Source organism: Mixophyes fleayi, chromosome 10 (genome assembly GCF_038048845.1).
Source record: "Mixophyes fleayi isolate aMixFle1 chromosome 10, aMixFle1.hap1, whole genome shotgun sequence".
Taxonomy (NCBI): Eukaryota; Metazoa; Chordata; class Amphibia; order Anura; family Limnodynastidae; genus Mixophyes; species Mixophyes fleayi.
The window spans coordinates 43430359-43446101 of NC_134411.1; the positions used below are offsets into that span (position 1 = coordinate 43430359).

The window sequence follows — 15743 nt, forward strand, 5'->3', positions numbered from 1 at the left end:
GTATCTTGTTTTAGCTACCTTTTATATGAAATATTCTGCAGCAGTAAATTCTTCTGCTGTGCATTAAATCTGTTTTATATACTGTTAACATGGTGTTTATCCTTTATTGAAATAATGGCTGAATAATATACAGTGTTTTACGAATAACAATTTATCTATTCTCATTAATCCCTGTCCCAGTGAGGTGTCAAGTCTAAATTCTCTAATACACATGCATACTGGGCTCAATTTTATCACTTGCCAATTAGCATATTGGTATGTTTTTTGGACTGGATTTGGGCAGGGGCACTTGGGGAGAAGCTATCCTTACACAATAAGGAATTACAAACTCCACAATAGTAAATTATGGTCTGGGTTTTAATTGGATCCATGTGACGCAGCAGTGCTAACTACTTTGCACCGTACCAACCATTTCAGTACACATGTATGGTATTGCATAGAGACTCTCTGTTTTGTTTTATTTCATATCTTACCGAATGAATAATTTAGCTGATTATTCAGACAATACTGTTTTGTGCCTCTTGTATTTGTTTTATTTTGTCTCTGCTAGCTAGAGTTACATATATTGAACTGTGTTCACAATTCATATGACATCTTTAAGAAAAAACAAAGCAAAGTTCCACTGAGATTTGAACTCAGATCGCTGGATTCAAAGTCCAAAGTGCTAACCATTACACCATGGAACCAACTGTAGAAATAGCAATTTGAGTATTCTTTTAGGACTGCAATACCAGTGTTTGCCAATAGGGCTGCATCTTCTTATTGGAATAATTTGTTTCCACCTGCTTCATTATGGTGTAATACTATTGCGTACACAGATTGGATGAACATTTCAATTTCTCTTAACATAAAATACATCTTACCTTTTCATTTTTATTATGTTGAACAAAGTTAAAAGTACAAAAAATCCAGATTACAATGTTAGGAAATCCATTTGAAATGTTATTACCACATAGAAACAACCTAAATTGTATCTCCCTTTGCTGCTTGTCCAAATACAAATGGTTAGATTACTATGACTTGTATGGTTTCTCTGTATACCGTGCAGACTATGATGGCAATAAGCAGCATCAAAATAGTTTTTGCCAAAGTGATCAATGGATTTCGATTTTGAATAATGCCCCAGCTCCATTTCCCTTCCAGTGAATGTAGCCTAGGACAACTGAGACCCCTAAAATTGCAATTGTGGCATTGAATGCACAGGTTCGTTATCTATTAATTAAAGCACTGGGAGTTTTCTATATAAGGTCTTTTCCAGTATATTTGTGCACCATGACTAAAATCTACTACTACAATACATTTAAAATATATCCCTGGCTGTTCCAAAATGTCTTTGGCATTCCATTCCTTATTGAAGTGTTTATCATTACTCTTCACAATCACTGTAGGAGGAAACTCTAGCTCACCATCTATGTGTGATATTATTACTGAAAAAGCAGCATGTATTTACATTTTTCCACTGGATTATCTTGACATCCTGTTGCATAAGCAGTGTCTGTATAACAGATCCCATAGCCATATAGTAATGTCAATGTGTTGGAAAGCTGTGTGTGGTCAACTTCACAGACAATCCTCTTTTGGACAAGTCTTGTAGCAAATTTAGGAGCCTAATCTCCTGGGGTTCTCAGCTATCTGAAGCAGAGTGCCAACAGGATGTGATCAGGCAGATAGGTTCCTTGGGGAGAGTAAGGCTGCCCATAAGTCTCCCTTATTGCTCAAAAGATTGCTTTGATTGAGGTTCTTAAAGTGGAATGTATGGACTTGTTAGCCCTGTACTTCAAGCTCACAGCAATTGGTTCCAGGATTCAGGTAATAGGAGAAAAACCATCATCGGAAACAAAGTAAGAAACTGCACAGTAATCAAGAAGTGGACATCCACTCTAAAAGACTGTCCTGTGATTAAAAATATCCCAAACTAATAACCAGATTGCTAAGGAATAGAAGCCATTTGGTTTCAACAACATGTGAAATCAGACTGAAGAGCTTGAAAGCCAGAATGCTAGCCAATTCACCACAAATTCCCACACCCAAGCTCATGCAGAAATGTTTTCATAAGGTTTTCAGTTTAGTATCTTGTTTTAGCTACCTTTTATATGAAATATTCTGCAGCAGTAAATTCTTCTGCTGTGCATTAAATCTGTTTTATATACTGTTAACATGGTGTTTATCCTTTATTGAAATAATGGCTGAATAATATACAGTGTTTTACGAATAACAATTTATCTATTCTCATTAATCCCTGTCCCAGTGAGGTGTCAAGTCTAAATTCTCTAATACACATGCATACTGGGCTCAATTTTATCACTTGCCAATTAGCATATTGGTATGTTTTTTGGACTGGATTTGGGCAGGGGCACTTGGGGAGAAGCTATCCTTGCACAATAAGGAATTACAAACTCCACAATAGTAAATTATGGTCTGGGTTTTAATTGGATCCATGTGACGCAGCAGTGCTAACTACTTTGCACCGTACCAACCATCTCAGTACACATGTATGGTATTGCATAGAGACTCTCTGTTTTGTTTTATTTCATATCTTACCGAATGAATAATTTAGCTGATTATTCAGACAATACTGTTTTGTGCCTCTTGTATTTGTTTTATTTTGTCTCTGCTAGCTAGAGTTACATATATTGAACTGTGTTCACAATTCATATGACATCTTTAAGAAAAAACAAAGCAAAGTTCCACTGAGATTTGAACTCAGATCGCTGGATTCAAAGTCCAAAGTGCTAACCATTACACCATGGAACCAACTGTAGAAATAGCAATTTGAGTATTCTTTTAGGACTGCAATACCAGTGTTTGCCAATAGGGCTGCATCTTCTTATTGGAATAATTTGTTTTCATCTGCTTCTTTATGGTGTTATACTATTGCGTACACAGATTGGATGAACATTTCAATTTCTCTTAACATAAAATACATCTTACCTTTTCATTTTTATTATGTTGAACAAAGTTAAAAGTATAAAAAATCCAGATTACAATGTTAGGAAATCCATTTGAAATGTTATTACCAGATAGAAACAACCTAAATTGTATCTCCCTTTGCTGCTTGTCCAAATATAACTGGTTAGATTACTATGACTTGTATGGTTTCTCTGTATACCGTGCAGACTATGATAGCAATAAGCAGCATCAAAATAGTTTTTGCCAAAGTGATCAATGCATTTCGATTTTGAATAATGCCCCAGCTCCATTTCCCTTCCAGTGAATGTAGCCTAGGACAACTGAGACCCCTAAAATTGCAATTGTGGCATTGAATGCACAGGTTCATTATCTATTAATTGAAGCACTGGGAGTTTTCTATATAAGGTCTTTTCCAGTATATTTGTGCACCATGACTAAAACCTACTACTACAATACATTTAAAATATATCCCTGTCTGTCCCAAAATGTCTTTGGCATTCCATTCCTTATTGAAGTGTTTATCATTACTCTTCACAATCACTGTAGGAGGAAACTCTAGCTCACCATCTATGTGTGATATTATTACTGAAAAAGCAGCATGTATTTACATTTTTCCACTGGATTAACTTGACATCCTGTTGCATAAGCAGTGTCTGTATAACAGATCCCATAGCCATATAGTAATGTCAATGTGTTGGAAAGCTGTGTGTGGTCAACTTCACAGACAATCCTCTTTTGGACAAGTCTTGTAGCAAATTTAGGAGCCTAATCTCCTGGGGTTCTCAGCTATCTGAAGCAGAGTCCCAATAGGATGTGATCAGGCTGATAGGTTCCTTGGGGAGAGTAAGGCTGCCCATAAGTCTCCCTTATTGCTCAAAAGAATGCTTTGATTGAGGTTCTTAAAGTGGAATGTATGGACTTGTTAGCCCTGTACTTCAAGCTCACAGCAATTGGTTCCAGGATTCAGGTAATAGGAGAAAAACCATCATCGGATACAAAGTAAGAAACTGCACAGTAATCAAGAAGTGGACATCCACTCTAAAAGACTGTCCTGTGATTAAAAATATCCCAAACTAATAACCAGATTGCTAAGGAATAGAAGCCATTTGGTTTCAACAACATGTAAAATCAGACTGAAGAGCTTGAAAGCCAGAATGCTAGCCAATTCACCACAAATTCCCACACCCAAGCTCATGCAGAAATGTTTTCATAAGGTTTTCAGTTTAGTATCTTGTTTTAGCTACCTTTTATATGAAATATACTGCAGCAGTAAATTCTTCTGCTGTGCATTAAATCTGTTTTATATACTGTTAACATGGTGTTTATCCTTTATTGAAATAATGGCTGAATAATATACAGTGTTTTACGAATAACAATTTATCTATTCTCATTAATCCCTGTCCCAGTGAGGTGTCAAGTCTAAATTCTGTAATACACATGCATACTGGGCTCAATTTTATCACTTGCCAATTAGCATATTGGTATGTTTTTTGAACTGGATTTGGGCAGGGGCACTTGGGGAGAAGCTATCTTTGCACAATAAGGAATTAGAAACTCCACAATAGTGGATTATGGTCTGGGTTTCAATTGGATCCATGTGAGGCAGCAGTGCTAACTACTTTGCACCGTACCAACCATCTCGGTACACATGTATGGTATTGCATGGAGACTCTCTGTTTTGTTTTATTTCATATCTTACCGCATGAATAATTTAGCTGATTATTCAGACAATACTGTTTTGTGCCTCTTTTATTTGTTTTATTTTTTCTCTGCTAGCTAGAGTTACATATATTGAATTGTGTTCACATTTCATATGACATCTTTAAGAAAAAACAAAAGCAAGGTTCCACTGAGATTTGAACTCAGATTGCTGGATTCAAAGTCCAAAGTGCTAACCATGTATATTGCAATTTAAATATTCCTTTAGGACTGCATTAACAGTGTTTGCCAATAGGGCTGCATCTTCTTATTGGAATAATTTGTTTTCATCTGCTTCTTTATGGTGTTATACTATTGCGTACACAGATTGGATGAACATTTCAATTTCTCTTAACATAAAATACATCTTACCTTTTCATTTTTATTATGTTGAACAAAGTTAAAAGTATAAAAAATCCAGATTACAATGTTAGGAAATCCATTTGAAATGTTATTACCAGATAGAAACAACCTAAATTGTATCTCCCTTTGCTGCTTGTCCAAATATAAATGGTTAGATTACTATGACTTGTATGGTTTCTCTGTATACCGTGCAGACTATGATAGCAATAAGCAGCATCAAAATAGTTTTTGCCAAAGTGATCAATGCATTTCGATTTTGAATAATGCCCCAGCTCCATTTCCCTTCCAGTGAATGTAGCCTAGGACAACTGAGACCCCTAAAATTGCAATTGTGGCATTGAATGCACAGGTTCGTTATCTATTAATTGAAGCACTGGGAGTTTTCTATATAAGGTCTTTTCCAGTATATTTGTGCACCATGACTAAAATCTACTACTACAATACATTTAAAATATATCCCTGTCTGTCCCAAAATGTCTTTGGCATTCCATTCCTTATTGAAGTGTTTATCATTACTCTTCACAATCACTGTAGGAGGAAACTCTAGCTCACCATCTATGTGTGATATTATTACTGAAAAAGCAGCATGTATTTACATTTTTCCACTGGATTAACTTGACATCCTGTTGCATAAGCAGTGTCTGTATAACAGATCCCATAGCCATATAGTAATGTCAATGTGTTGGAAAGCTGTGTGTGGTCAACTTCACAGACAATCCTCTTTTGGACAAGTCTTGTAGCAAATTTAGGAGCCTAATCTCCTGGGGTTCTCAGCTATCTGAAGCAGAGTGCCAACAGGATGTGATCAGGCAGATAGGTTCCTTGGGGAGAGTAAGGCTGCCCATAAGTCTCCCTTATTGCTCAAAAGATTGCTTTGATTGAGGTTCTTAAAGTGGAATGTATGGACTTGTTAGCCCTGTACTTCAAGCTCACAGCAATTGGTTCCAGGATTCAGGTAATAGGAGAAAAACCATCATCGGAAACAAAGTAAGAAACTGCACAGTAATCAAGAAGTGGACATCCACTCTAAAAGACTGTCCCGTGATTAAAAATATCCCAAACTAATAACCAGATTGCTAAGGAATAGAAGCCATTTGGTTTCAACAACATGTGAAATCAGACTGAAGAGCTTGAAAGCCAGAATGCTAGCCAATTCACCACAAATTCCCACACCCAAGCTCATGCAGAAATGTTTTCATAAGGTTTTCAGTTTAGTATCTTGTTTTAGCTACCTTTTATATGAAATATTCTGCAGCAGTAAATTCTTCTGCTGTGCATTAAATCTGTTTTATATACTGTTAACATGGTGTTTATCCTTTATTGAAATAATGGCTGAATAATATACAGTGTTTTACGAATAACAATTTATCTATTCTCATTAATCCCTGTCCCAGTGAGGTGTCAAGTCTAAATTCTCTAATACACATGCATACTGGGCTCAATTTTATCACTTGCCAATTAGCATATTGGTATGTTTTTTGGACTGGATTTGGGCAGGGGCACTTGGGGAGAAGCTATCCTTACACAATAAGGAATTACAAACTCCACAATAGTAAATTATGGTCTGGGTTTTAATTGGATCCATGTGACGCAGCAGTGCTAACTACTTTGCACCGTACCAACCATCTCAGTACACATGTATGGTATTGCATAGAGACTCTCTGTTTTGTTTTATTTCATATCTTACCGAATGAATAATTTAGCTGATTATTCAGACAATACTGTTTTGTGCCTCTTGTATTTGTTTTATTTTGTCTCTGCTAGCTAGAGTTACATATATTGAACTGTGTTCACAATTCATATGACATCTTTAAGAAAAAACAAAGCAAAGTTCCACTGAGATTTGAACTCAGATCGCTGGATTCAAAGTCCAAAGTGCTAACCATTACACCATGGAACCAACTGTAGAAATAGCAATTTGAGTATTCTTTTAGGACTGCAATACCAGTGTTTGCCAATAGGGCTGCATCTTCTTATTGGAATAATTTGTTTTCATCTGCTTCTTTATGGTGTTATACTATTGCGTACACAGATTGGATGAACATTTCAATTTCTCTTAACATAAAATACATCTTACCTTTTCATTTTTATTATGTTGAACAAAGTTAAAAGTATAAAAAATCCAGATTACAATGTTAGGAAATCCATTTGAAATGTTATTACCAGATAGAAACAACCTAAATTGTATCTCCCTTTGCTGCTTGTCCAAATATAAATGGTTAGATTACTATGACTTGTATGGTTTCTCTGTATACCGTGCAGACTATGATAGCAATAAGCAGCATCAAAATAGTTTTTGCCAAAGTGATCAATGCATTTCGATTTTGAATAATGCCCCAGCTCCATTTCCCTTCCAGTGAATGTAGCCTAGGACAACTGAGACCCCTAAAATTGCAATTGTGGCATTGAATGCACAGGTTCATTATCTATTAATTGAAGCACTGGGAGTTTACTATATAAGGTCTTTTCCAGTATATTTGTGCACCATGACTAAAATCTACTACTACAATACATTTAAAATATATCCCTGTCTGTCCCAAAATGTCTTTGGCATTCCATTCCTTATTGAAGTGTTTATCATTACTCTTCACAATCACTGTAGGAGGAAACTCTAGCTCACCATCTATGTGTGATATTATTACTGAAAAAGCAGCATGTATTTACATTTTTCCACTGGATTAACTTGACATCCTGTTGCATAAGCAGTGTCTGTATAACAGATCCCATAGCCATATAGTAATGTCAATGTGTTGGAAAGCTGTGTGTGGTCAACTTCACAGACAATCCTCTTTTGGACAAGTCTTGTAGCAAATTTAGGAGCCTAATCTCCTGGGGTTCTCAGCTATCTGAAGCAGAGTGCCAATAGGATGTGATCAGGCTGATAGGTTCCTTGGGGAGAGTAAGGCTGCCCATAAGTCTCCCTTATTGCTCAAAAGAATGCTTTGATTGAGGTTCTTAAAGTGGAATGTATGGACTTGTTAGCCCTGTACTTCAAGCTCACAGCAATTGGTTCCAGGATTCAGGTAATAGGAGAAAAACCATCATCGGATACAAAGTAAGAAACTGCACAGTAATCAAGAAGTGGACATCCACTCTAAAAGACTGTCCTGTGATTAAAAATATCCCAAACTAATAACCAGATTGCTAAGGAATAGAAGCCATTTGGTTTCAACAACATGTAAAATCAGACTGAAGAGCTTGAAAGCCAGAATGCTAGCCAATTCACCACAAATTCCCACACCCAAGCTCATGCAGAAATGTTTTCATAAGGTTTTCAGTTTAGTATCTTGTTTTAGCTACCTTTTATATGAAATATACTGCAGCAGTAAATTCTTCTGCTGTGCATTAAATCTGTTTTATATACTGTTAACATGGTGTTTATCCTTTATTGAAATAATGGCTGAATAATATACAGTGTTTTACGAATAACAATTTATCTATTCTCATTAATCCCTGTCCCAGTGAGGTGTCAAGTCTAAATTCTGTAATACACATGCATACTGGGCTCAATTTTATCACTTGCCAATTAGCATATTGGTATGTTTTTTGAACTGGATTTGGGCAGGGGCACTTGGGGAGAAGCTATCCTTGCACAATAAGGAATTAGAAACTCCACAATAGTGGATTATGGTCTGGGTTTCAATTGGATCCATGTGAGGCAGCAGTGCTAACTACTTTGCACCGTACCAACCATCTCGTTACACATGTATGGTATTGCATGGAGACTCTCTGTTTTGTTTTATTTCATATCTTACCGCATGAATAATTTAGCTGATTATTCAGACAATACTGTTTTGTGCCTCTTTTATTTGTTTTATTTTTTCTCTGCTAGCTAGAGTTACATATATTGAATTGTGTTCACATTTCATATGACATCTTTAAGAAAAAACAAAAGCAAGGTTCCACTGAGATTTGAACTCAGATTGCTGGATTCAAAGTCCAAAGTGCTAACCATTACGCCATGGAACCAACTGTATATTGCAATTTAAATATTCCTTTAGGACTGCATTAACAGTGTTTGCCAATAGGGCTGCATCTTCTTATTGGAATAATTTGTTTCCACCTGCTTCATTATGGTGTAATACTATTGCGTACACAGATTGGATGAACATTTCAATTTCTCTTAACATAAAATACATCTTACCTTTTCATTTTTATTATGTTGAACAAAGTTAAAAGTACAAAAAATCCAGATTACAATGTTAGGAAATCCATTTGAAATGTTATTACCACATAGAAACAACCTAAATTGTATCTCCCTTTGCTGCTTGTCCAAATACAAATGGTTAGATTACTATGACTTGTATGGTTTCTCTGTATACCGCGCAAACTATGATAGCAATAAGCAGCATCAAAATAGTTTTTGCCAAAGTGATCAATGGATTTCGATTTTGACTAATGCTCAAGCTCCATTTCCCTTCCAATGAATGTAGCCTAGGACAACTGAGACCCCTAAAATTGCAATTGTGGCATTGAATGCACAGGTTCGTTATCTATTAATTAAAGCACTGGGAGTTTTCTATATAAGGTCTTTTCCAGTATATTTGTGCACCATGACTAAAATCTACTACTACAATACATTTAAAATATATCCCTGGCTGTCCCAAAATGTCTTTGGCATTCCATTCCTTATTGAAGTGTTTATCATTACTCTTCACAATCACTGTAGGAGGAAACTCTAGCTCACCATCTATGTGTGATATTATTACTGAAAAAGCAGCATGTATTTACATTTTTCCACTGGATTATCTTGACATCCTGTTGCATAAGCAGTGTCTGTATAACAGATCCCATACCCATATAGTAATGTCAATGTGTTGGAAAGCTGTGTGTGGTCAACTTCACAGACAATCCTCTTTTGGACAAGTCTTGTAGCAAATTTAGGAGCCTAATCTCCTGGGGTTCTCAGCTATCTGAAGCAGAGTGCCAATAGGATGTGATCAGGCTGATAGGTTCCTTGGGGAGAGTAAGGCTGCCCATAAGTCTCCCTTATTGCTCAAAAGAATGCTTTGATTGAGGTTCTTAAAGTGGAATGTATGGACTTGTTAGCCCTGTACTTCAAGCTCACAGCAATTGGTTCCAGGATTCAGGTAATAGGAGAAAAACCATCATCGGATACAAAGTAAGAAACTGCACAGTAATCAAGAAGTGGACATCCACTCTAAAAGACTGTCCTGTGATTAAAAATATCCCAAACTAATAACCAGATTGCTAAGGAATAGAAGCCATTTGGTTTCAACAACATGTAAAATCAGACTGAAGAGCTTGAAAGCCAGAATGCTAGCCAATTCACCACAAATTCCCACACCCAAGCTCATGCAGAAATGTTTTCATAAGGTTTTCAGTTTAGTATCTTGTTTTAGCTACCTTTTATATGAAATATACTGCAGCAGTAAATTCTTCTGCTGTGCATTAAATCTGTTTTATATACTGTTAACATGGTGTTTATCCTTTATTGAAATAATGGCTGAATAATATACAGTGTTTTACGAATAACAATTTATCTATTCTCATTAATCCCTGTCCCAGTGAGGTGTCAAGTCTAAATTCTCTAATACACATGCATACTGGGCTCAATTTTATCACTTGCCAATTAGCATATTGGTATGTTTTTTGGACTGGATTTGGGCAGGGGCACTTAAGGAGAAGCTATCCTTGCACAATAAGGAATTTCAAACTCCACAATAGTGGATTATGGTCTGGGTTTCAATTGGATCCATGTGAGGCAGCAGTGCTAACTACTTTGCACCGTACCAACCATCTCAGTACACATGTATGGTATTGCATGGAGACTCTCTGTTTTGTTTTATTTCATATCTTACCGCATGAATAATTTAGCTGATTATTCAGACAATACTGTTTTATGCCTCTTGTATTTGTTTTATTTTGACTCTGCTAGCTAGAGTTACATATATTGAATTGTGTTCACATTTCATATGACATCTTTAAGAAAAAACAAAAACAAGGTTCCACTGAGATATGAACTCAGATCACTGGATTCAAAGTCCAAAGTGCTAACCATTACACCATGGAACCAACTGTCGAAATTGCAATTTGAGTATTCTTTTAGGACTGCAATACCAGTGTTTGCCAATAGGGCTGCATCTTCTTATTGGAATAATTTGTTTTCATCTGCTTCTTTATGGTGTTATACTATTGCGTACACAGATTGGATGAACATTTCAATTTCTCTTAACATAAAATACATCTTACCTTTTCATTTTTATTATGTTGAACAAAGTTAAAAGTACAAAAAATCCAGATTACAATGTTAGGAAATGCATTTGAAATGTTATTACCAGATAGAAACAACCTAAATTGTATCTCCCTTTGCTGCTTGTCCAAATACAAATGGTTAGATTACTATGACTTGTATGGTTTCTCTGTATACCGTTCAGACTATGATAGCAATAAGCAGCATCAAAATAGTTTTTGCCAAAGTGATCAATGGATTTCGATTTTGAATAATGCTCAAGCTCCATTTCCCTTCCAGTGAATGTAGCCTAGGACAACTGAGACCCCTAAAATTGCAATTGTGGCATTGAATGCACAGGTTCGTTATCTATTAATTGAAGCACTGGGAGTTTTCTATATAAGGTCTTTTCCAGTATATTTGTGCACCATGACTAAAATCTACTACTACAATACATTTAAAATATATCCCTGTCTGTCCCAAAATGTCTTTGGCATTCCATTCCTTATTGAAGTGTTTATCATTACTCTTCACAATCACTGTAGGAGGAAACTCTAGCTCACCATTTATGTGTGATATTATTACTGAAAAAGCAGCATGTATTTACATTTTTCCACTGGATTATCTTGACATCCTGTTGCATAAGCAGTGTCTGTATAACAGATCCCATAGCCATATAGTAATGTCAATGTGTTGGAAAGCTGTGTGTGGTCAACTTCACAGACAATCCTCTTTTGGACAAGTCTTGTAGCAAATTTAGGAGCCTAATCTCCTGGGGTTCTCAGCTATCTGAAGCAGAGTGCCAATAGGATGTGATCAGGCTGATAGGTTCCTTGGGGAGAGTAAGGCTGCCCATAAGTCTCCCTTATTGCTCAAAAGAATGCTTTGATTGAGGTTCTTAAAGTGGAATGTATGGACTTGTTAGCCCTGTACTTCAAGCTCACAGCAATTGGTTCCAGGATTCAGGTAATAGGAGAAAAACCATCATCGGATACAAAGTAAGAAACTGCACAGTAATCAAGAAGTGGACATCCACTCTAAAAGACTGTCCTGTGATTAAAAATATCCCAAACTAATAACCAGATTGCTAAGGAATAGAAGCCATTTGGTTTCAACAACATGTAAAATCAGACTGAAGAGCTTCAAAGCCAGAATGCTAGCCAATTCACCACAAATTCCCACACCCAAGCTCATGCAGAAATGTTTTCATAAGGTTTTCAGTTTAGTATCTTGTTTTAGCTACCTTTTATATGAAATATACTGCAGCAGTAAATTCTTCTGCTGTGCATTAAATCTGTTTTATATACTGTTAACATGGTGTTTATCCTTTATTGAAATAATGGCTGAATAATATACAGTGTTTTACGAATAACAATTTATCTATTCTCATTAATCCCTGTCCCAGTGAGGTGTCAAGTCTAAATTCTCTAATACACATGCATACTGGGCTCAATTTTATCACTTGCCAATTAGCATATTGGTATGTTTTTTGGACTGGATTTGGGCAGGGGCACTTAAGGAGAAGCTATCCTTGCACAATAAGGAATTTCAAACTTCACAATAGTGGATTATGGTCTGGGTTTCAATTGGATCCATGTGAGGCAGCAGTGCTAACTACTTTGCACCGTACCAACCATCTCAGTACACATGTATGGTATTGCATGGAGACTCTCTGTTTTGTTTTATTTCATATCTTACCGCATGAATAATTTAGCTGATTATTCAGACAATACTGTTTTGTGCCTCTTGTATTTGTTTTATTTTGTCTCTGCTAGCTAGAGTTACATATATTGAATTGTGTTCACATTTCATATGACATCTTTAAGAAAAAACAAAAGCAAGGTTCCACTGAGATTTGAACTCAGATTGCTGGATTCAAAGTCCAAAGTGCTAACCATTACACCATGGAACCAACTGTAGAAATTTCAATTTGAGTATTCTTTTAGGACTGCAATACCAGTGTTTGCCAATAGGGCTGCATCTTCTTATTGGAATAATTTGTTTCCACCTGCTTCATTATGGTGTAATACTATTGCGTACACAGATTGGATGAACATTTCAATTTCTCTTAACATAAAATACATCTTACCTTTTCATTTTTATTATGTTGAACAAAGTTAAAAGTACAAAAAATCCAGATTACAATGTTAGGAAATCCATTTGAAATGTTATTACCAGATAGAAACAACCTAAATTGTATCTCCCTTTGCTGCTTGTCCAAATATAAATGGTTAGATTACTATGACTTGTATGGTTTCTCTGTATACCGTGCAGACTATGATAGCAATAAGCAGCATCAAAATAGTTTTTGCCAAAGTGATCAATGCATTTCGATTTTGAATAATGCCCCAGCTCCATTTCCCTTCCAGTGAATGTAGCCTAGGACAACTGAGACCCCTAAAATTGCAATTGTGGCATTGAATGCACAGGTTCATTATCTATTAATTGAAGCACTGGGAGTTTTCTATATAAGGTCTTTTCCAGTATATTTGTGCACCATGACTAAAATCTACTACTACAATACATTTAAAATATATCCCTGTCTGTCCCAAAATGTCTTTGGCATTCCATTCCTTATTGAAGTGTTTATCATTACTCTTCACAATCACTGTAGGAGGAAACTCTAGCTCACCATCTATGTGTGATATTATTACTGAAAAAGCAGCATGTATTTACATTTTTCCACTGGATTATCTTGACATCCTGTTGCATAAGCAGTGTCTGTATAACAGATCCCATAGCCATATAGTAATGTCAATGTGTTGGAAAGCTGTGTGTGGTCAACTTCACAGACAATCCTCTTTTGGACAAGTCTTGTAGCAAATTTAGGAGCCTAATCTCCTGGGGTTCTCAGCTATCTGAAGCAGAGTGCCAACAGGATGTGATCAGGCTGATAGGTTCCTTGGGGAGAGTAAGGCTGCCCATAAGTCTCCCTTATTGCTCAAAAGAATGCTTTGATTGAGGTTCTTAAAGTGGAATGTATGGACTTGTTAGCCCTGTACTTCAAGCTCACAGCAATTGGTTCCAGGATTCAGGTAATAGGAGAAAAACCATCATCGGAAACAAAGTAAGAAACTGCACAGTAATCAAGAAGTGGACATCCACTCTAAAAGACTGTCCCGTGATTAAAAATATCCCAAACTAATAACCAGATTGCTAAGGAATAGAAGCCATTTGGTTTCAACAACATGTGAAATCAGACTGAAGAGCTTGAAAGCCAGAATGCTAGCCAATTCACCACAAATTCCCACATCCAAGCGCACGCAGAAATGTTTTCATAAGGTTTTCAGTTTAGTATCTTGTTTTAGCTACCTTTTATATGAAATATACTGCAGCAGTAAAATCTTCTGCTGTGCATTAAATCTGTTTTATATACTGTTAACATGGTGTTTATCCTTTATTGAAATAATGGCTGAATAATATACAGTGTTTTACGAATAACAATTTTTCTATTCTCATTAATCCCTGTCCCAGTGAGGTGTCAAGTCTAAATTCTCTAATACACATGCATACTGGGCTCAATTTTATCACTTGCCAATTAGCATATTGGTATGTTTTTTGGACTGGAGTTGGGCAGGGGCACTTGGGGAGAAGCTATCCTTGCACAATAAGGAATTTCAAACTCCACAATAGTGGATTATGGTCTGGGTTTCAATTGGATCCATGTGAGGCAGCAGTGCTAACTACTTTGCACCGTACCAACCATCTCAGTACACATGTATGGTATTGCATGGAGACTCTCTGTTTTGTTTTATTTCATATCTTACCGAATGAATAATTTAGCTGATTATTCAGACAATACTGTTTTGTGCCTCTTGTATTTGTTTTATTTTGTCTCTGCTAGCTAGAGTTACATATATTGAACTGTGTTCACAATTCATATGACATCTTTAAGAAAAAACAAAGCAAAGTTCCACTGAGATTTGAACTCAGATCGCTGGATTCAAAGTCCAAAGTGCTAACCATTACACCATGGAACCAACTGTACATTACATTTTAAATATTCCTTTAGGACTGTATTACCAGTGTTTGCCAAAAGGGCTGCATCTTCTTATTGGAATAATTTGTTTCCACCTGCTTCATTATGGTGTAATACTATTGCGTACACAGATTGGATGAACATTTCAATTTCTCTTAACATAAAATACATCTTACCTTTTCATTTTTATTATGTTGAACAAAGTTAAAAGTACAAAAAATCCAGATTACAATGTTAGGAAAACCATTTGAAATGTTATTACCACATAGAAACAACCTAAATTGTATCTCCCTTTGCTGCTTGTCCAAATACAAATGGTTAGATTACTATGACTTGTATGGTTTCTCTGTATACCGTGCAAACTATGATAGCAATAAGCAGCATCAAAATAGTTTTTGCCAAAGTGATCAATGGATTTCGATTTTGACTAATGCTCAAGCTCCATTTCCCTTCCAATGAATGTAGCCTAGGACAACTGAGACCCCTAAAATTGCAATTGTGGCATTGAATGCACAGGTTCGTTATCTATTAATTAAAGCACTGGGAGTTTTCTATATAAGGTCTTTTCCAGTATATTTGTGCACCATGACTAAAATCTAC

At 36.1% G+C, this 15743-nt stretch overlaps 7 non-coding genes across 7 annotated transcripts; all 7 read right to left on the reverse strand.

Moving 5' to 3' along the window:
* Positions 1 to 614: 614 nt before the first annotated feature.
* On the reverse strand, positions 615 to 686 carry TRNAQ-UUG (transfer RNA glutamine (anticodon UUG)). The gene has a single exon. It is a non-coding gene; the product is annotated as a tRNA-Gln (tRNA).
* Positions 687 to 2682: 1996 nt separating this feature from the next.
* Positions 2683 to 2754, reverse strand: TRNAQ-UUG (transfer RNA glutamine (anticodon UUG)). The gene has a single exon. It is a non-coding gene; the product is annotated as a tRNA-Gln (tRNA).
* A 4045-nt stretch (positions 2755 to 6799) lies between these two features.
* Positions 6800 to 6871, reverse strand: TRNAQ-UUG (transfer RNA glutamine (anticodon UUG)). Its single transcript has one exon. It is a non-coding gene; the product is annotated as a tRNA-Gln (tRNA).
* A 1997-nt stretch (positions 6872 to 8868) lies between these two features.
* TRNAQ-UUG (transfer RNA glutamine (anticodon UUG)) lies at positions 8869 to 8940 on the reverse strand. Its single transcript has one exon. It is a non-coding gene; the product is annotated as a tRNA-Gln (tRNA).
* A 1995-nt stretch (positions 8941 to 10935) lies between these two features.
* TRNAQ-UUG (transfer RNA glutamine (anticodon UUG)) lies at positions 10936 to 11007 on the reverse strand. Its single transcript has one exon. It is a non-coding gene; the product is annotated as a tRNA-Gln (tRNA).
* A 1997-nt stretch (positions 11008 to 13004) lies between these two features.
* TRNAQ-UUG (transfer RNA glutamine (anticodon UUG)) lies at positions 13005 to 13076 on the reverse strand. The gene has a single exon. It is a non-coding gene; the product is annotated as a tRNA-Gln (tRNA).
* Positions 13077 to 15072: 1996 nt separating this feature from the next.
* TRNAQ-UUG (transfer RNA glutamine (anticodon UUG)) lies at positions 15073 to 15144 on the reverse strand. Its single transcript has one exon. It is a non-coding gene; the product is annotated as a tRNA-Gln (tRNA).
* Positions 15145 to 15743: the final 599 nt, after the last annotated feature.